This window comes from Lipotes vexillifer, unplaced genomic scaffold (genome assembly GCF_000442215.2).
Source record: "Lipotes vexillifer unplaced genomic scaffold, Lipotes_vexillifer_v1.1 scaffold269, whole genome shotgun sequence".
Taxonomy (NCBI): Eukaryota; Metazoa; Chordata; class Mammalia; order Artiodactyla; family Lipotidae; genus Lipotes; species Lipotes vexillifer.
This window is the reverse complement of record NW_006799885.1, coordinates 457,209-462,703: the sequence shown is the minus strand read 5'-3', so window position 1 is coordinate 462,703 and position 5,495 is coordinate 457,209.

The window sequence follows — 5,495 nt, the reverse complement described above, 5'->3', positions numbered from 1 at the left end:
GGAAGAGCTGCCAGTGAGAATGGTGATGTGGGGGGTCCTAGGATGCTGAGGCTGGGCTGGAATGTGCTTGGGCTGCATGTCCACACAGGCCACCAAGCCGGCCCCATGGAAAAAGGCAGAGGAGCTGGATGCCAGGCAGAGAGCGGCACAAGGCCAGCCTGCGAGGGCAGCGGGGACCCTCATCCTGCCCTCTCCTGTGCCCCGAGAAACAGCAGCTTCAATTCAGATGCTATTTAAGAAAACAATACAATGTCCTTCTGAATGTGCCTGACCTGAATCCCACACTGCCTTTAAACCTGAAATACCTTTGGTATCACCTCCCCAGATTGTAAGCACTCAAAGTCAAGATCAAAAAGATGTGCCGCATTACTATACATAAAACAGATAACCAACAAGGACCTACCGTAATAGCATAGGGAATTGTACTCAATATTTTGTAATAACCTATAAAGGAAATAATCTGAATAAAAATAGATGTATATGTATAAGTGAATCACTGTGCTGTACACCTGAAACTAACGCAACATTGTAAATCAACTATACTTCTGTTAAAAATAAAGTATATCTCTTTAAAATGGCATTTAAAAAAACAGAAAAAAATCAGTGTGGAAATGATCAATAAATATAGCTAGAACAACTTTTAACTAAAAGGAATTTCAATTGAATTAAAGTTTAAATGTGAAAAACGAAACCACAAGAAAAAAAAAAGATGTGCCAGACTGTAGGGAGTATTTCATTTCTAAACCCTTTTTTTTTAAACCTCTCTTCTTGTAATTTTTTTGTAAGAATGTTTCTTTTTAAAGAGAGGCTATACTAATTACATCAAAGAAAAAAGACCAGAAAATGTCTGAATCCTAATGTGGACTCCTTACAAACTGCCTGATATCCAAGGACAACGTGAGCTGTAATATATTATTGCTGAAATGAGACACCCAATATTCCAATATGGGCAGGCAGCCTGGCATATGGTGACTTGGTTTATCTCTCTAATTGCAGATTACAGAGTTAACTGCTACATATCTTCTGCCAACTATCAGTTATTTAGAGGAGACTGCTAAATTTGCAATGCTTCCATAGCTCCTGTCCTTTCTCCTGTTGATGATTTTTAATTATTTCACTCCTTTCTCACAGAGGAAGTTATACCCAAGCCCATCCACTCTATACATTGTTAAATATACTGGGGAAAAAAAACACACACACACAAAAAAACTGGCTCAGAAAGAGAATAAAATGTTTGGGCAAAATAACATTTATAGAGTAAATATTTTTGTTTACACCTCCGATGCCCATCCACAGAAAGAATTAAAAGTTGATTGTCAAAGAAGTTCACAGATGAAAGTAAAGTGAGAAATAGCAAATAAGACAGACGAAAAGCTCTCTGAGTAAAAATTCAGGACCAGTAGGCATTTTTTTAAAATAGCTATTTGTTTTTATAGTCCTATGTACATGTATTTTAAAAGTTCTGCTAATATTGTGATCTAAGGAGCAATGCAAAGCAACAACAGCTCTCCTCTCTAATAAGCTGGTTTTAAAAGGTAAAAATAAAATGCAAAACTTTGGTGAAATTAGCTATGAAAGCAGTAGACTAAGGAGGTAAACCATACAACCAAATCATCGTGTCATCTACTGCCGTCCTATCTGCACACACCATGGCCTCCTTTACGCTGACCAGACACAGGGGACCAGAGTATGATCTATTGTATAATGGGAATCTCTTGGACTTGTCCTAAGAGTCCTCAGACAATATCTTTCTCTGCTAGGGTTGTTCTCCATAAGGCAGCAAAAGTCAAAACCCCTACACCACAAGGGGCCGTTCCTACCGATTTCCAGACACATTAGAAGATGATGAACAAGGAGCTGTAAAAGCATATTCTCAGCTGAGGAGACCCAGGGCCCTTCTGGTCTCCTTTCAGAGGGGCCACATAGACAGCCCCAGGGAGCCCTTGTGGATGGCGGAAGCTGGTCTCCTCACAGAGGCAGACTGAGCACAGATGCCTATGGAGGAAGCGGGGTGAGTGCCACATCCTGCAGATCACCACCGAAGCCATAAATTTCATCCTGCCCCCCGACCCCGTCCTTAGCTCTCGAAGTTTCTTACCCACTAGCACTTTGTTGTCTACCTAAACCAGAAAAACATCCACTTACCGAGGAATACACTTTCCTCCAGGATTGATGCAACAGTTTCCACTCTCAGAGCTGCAGAGACACATCCTTTCAACAAGTCCTTTCTCCCCGCTTCAGTTTCTCCTCCAATGGGCAGGATAACAGCCGTTACCACTGACCCTCAGCGTCCCCAGGAACTTTGCTTCGGAGTCCAAATCCAGCCTTAATCGCATTGGTTTCTTTAAGATCAGAGACACATCCTCATGTACAGTTTCCACATCATCATTGTTCAAGCCTGTGTGAAGAACTAGAAAGAACTGGGACTGGTTTTGCATACGACTTCCTTCGGCATCCTCAGCAGGAGCCGGACGCCTTCATCTTGGTGCCCCTGCCACGGGGAGAATGATCGAATCAAACAAATCTCAGAGATCTCTGCTTCGGGGTCAACGTGGGTAAAGAAGTTGCCCCGGGTGAAGTGGGATTGAGGTCATGGCCAGGGTGCAATGTTTGGCACAAAAATGTCCCACATAGCACACTCCCTCCCCATCAGTCGCACTTAAGCTGGAATTCACACATGCGCATGCGTACGAAGATCGTTGGAGACACTTGACACTAGCGCAGAGCCGTAGATCAGCGGATCTCAAAGTGGGATCCCCAGAGCACAACACTGGCATCACCTGGAAACTTGTTAGAAGTGAGAATTCCTGGACCTCGCTCCAGACCCACTGAAAAAGAAACTCTGGAGTGGGACCTAGCAATCTGTGACTCAGGTGATTCCGACATGAGCATAATTTGAGAAGCTCCCCAGGTTTCTTTCCAGACCTGTGAAATCAGACTGTGCAGGAGAGAGTTCTGGAAATCCGTATTTTTCCTACACACCCAGGAGACAGGAGACTCTTTGACCAGGCAAGTTAGGCAAACACTGAGTTGAAGAATCACCACCATCCCAGCTGGAGGCTTACTGATAAAGAGTCAGGCTTCTGAAAAGATACTGGACTCACTACAAGCATCCTGCGTGCATATGGGTATCTGAACTCTAACTCGGTGTTAGGCACTTATTTAGTCAAAAATTAAGACGAATCAGACACGAATCCCAATCCATAGGTATAGCAAAATGGAGGAGACCCACAAGGCTACGGAGTGCATGATTCTATTTATATAACATTCTGAAAAAGGCAAAATTGTAGAACAGAAACAGGTCAGTGGTGGCCAGGGGCTGGGGTCAGTGGGGACGGGCGACTCCAAAGGGCAGCAGGAGAGAATCTTCTGGGGGATGGAGCTACTGTGAATCTGAATCAATTGTGGTGGTAGTTACACAACTGTACCACCTTGTTAAAACCCACAGACTGTGCACCAAAAAAAAGTGGATTTTACTGTATGTACATTAAAAAGGTAGAATAGGCAAAAACGGGCGTGACAATATACACGAGTAACTATTAGGCAAATGACACGTGGGATTCCAGAAAGGACTTATGAGATTAGCTCTAGGAGAAGCCAACATCCCTGTGGACCTTACATTTGAACTGCACCTTCAACAGTGAGCAAAATTTTTCCTGCCAACAAAGAATGGAGAGCATTCTAGAATAAGAAGGATGTACTGAATACTGTTTGTTGCCTCTCCTGACTACAGCCTATTGTAGAGTCTCACTGCTCAAAGTGTAGTGCATGGACCAGAAGCACCAGTGTCACCTGCGAGCCTGTGAGAAATGCAGAATCTCTGGCCCCCATGGCAGAGCCACTGAGTCGGTTTCTGCATTTTCACAGGCTCCCCAGAGAACCTGCCAGATCTCAGCCCTTGGCAGAGCCCCTTTATGCTGTATGACATTGCCCCCTCCCTACCATGACTGGTTGGTCAGAGGTAGTCACTTTACCCAAGATGAGTCAATCACCGATGGGGAAGCAACCAACCAGGCTGCCTTGAGAATCCAGACTTTTCAAGAAACACATCATCTGAGCTAAAAGGATACAGAAAGTGAGGACTGGAACAGGTGACATGCCCAGCCCAACCAAATTTCACTTCTGAGAGCTCTCTCTCTGTAATGTCCTCCTTCCCCTTTAATGGAACTATGTGAGAGCGCTTTCGTGTGCTTGTCTTTGTTTTTCCACCTCTGAGACTTGACCGTGGAGTCCTGAGAAGGGTCTGGCATGTTTGAGACATGCCCAGAAAGAAGGCTCTGAGGGAGAGGAAAGCAAGGCTGAGAACTGTGGTAGCAGCCAAACGCTAAAGGGATTTGCACATCATAGCATTAGGAGGTTCAACCGTATTCAGTGGGAAGCAAGGAACTTCCAAGGCTGTTTAAGCCGTAGAGTTTCAGGCAGGCAGTGGGGTCCCTTAAGACAACTTTGGAAGAGAAGAGAGCCCAGGGGCTGTGGAGGAGGCCACTGTATTGCAGGTCAGTCAGAAAGGGTGAGGTGAACAGTGACAGTGGGGATAACGAGAGGGAGGGACTCAGGAGACCATTTGGAGAGAGACTTGGTAGCATCTGGTGACCGAATGAATGCAGGGTGTCCTACATAGAGAACAGACTTGTGGTTGCCAAGCGGGAGGTTGGGTGGTGGAGGGATGGATTGAGAGTTTGGGATTAGCAGATGCAAACTATTATACACAGGATGGATAAAGCACAAGGTCCTACTGTATAGCCCAGGGAACTATATTCAATATCCTGTGATAAACTATAATGAAAAAGAATATATATATGTATAACTGAGTCACTTTCCTCTACAGCAGAAATTAACACAACAATGTAAACCAGCTATACTTCAATAACGTTTATTTTTAAAAATTAAAAAAAAAGGAAATGCAGAATGCCCTAGAGAGCATCCTAGCACCGGCGGTGCCAGGTAACAGGAGGTAGGGCTCCAGGAAGGGCAGCAGTTGGACCGTTAGGCCTAGTCTCCGCTCCAGGTAATGAAGTGAGTGACTTCATGGGCAAAGCACCAACTCGGAGACCACAGTTCCAGGCCCGTAATTTTGGTTTGGGGGCCAAGTTGCTCAGGCCATCACGGCAAGTGCGAGACCGTCTGCCCTGCAGACACCAGAGGAGGTCGAGCTCCCTCGGCCAGGACGCCGGTGCTCCCCGTGCAGGGTGAAATCACGTTGATAGAATCTGACTTCTCCAAGCCTCTGTCCCACCAGGAAGGAGGAAATCTCAATCTTCTGTTAAGTCAGCAGAGACTCTGGGGGGCTCAGAAACCTAGGGTGAGGGTCTTCCATCGCCGCTGCTCACAAGGCCATTCGAAGGCTCTGGCTCAGATGCTCTGGTGCAAAGAAAGTCTCAAGTCTCCAGCCAGGCTGGGCTTCGACCTCCCCAAATGCACCGTGTGGCCTTTGCCCTCTGAGGGTCTCCCACCCCCTCTGCCGGGTCCCCCGTGACTGAAGCACAGATTCCTGC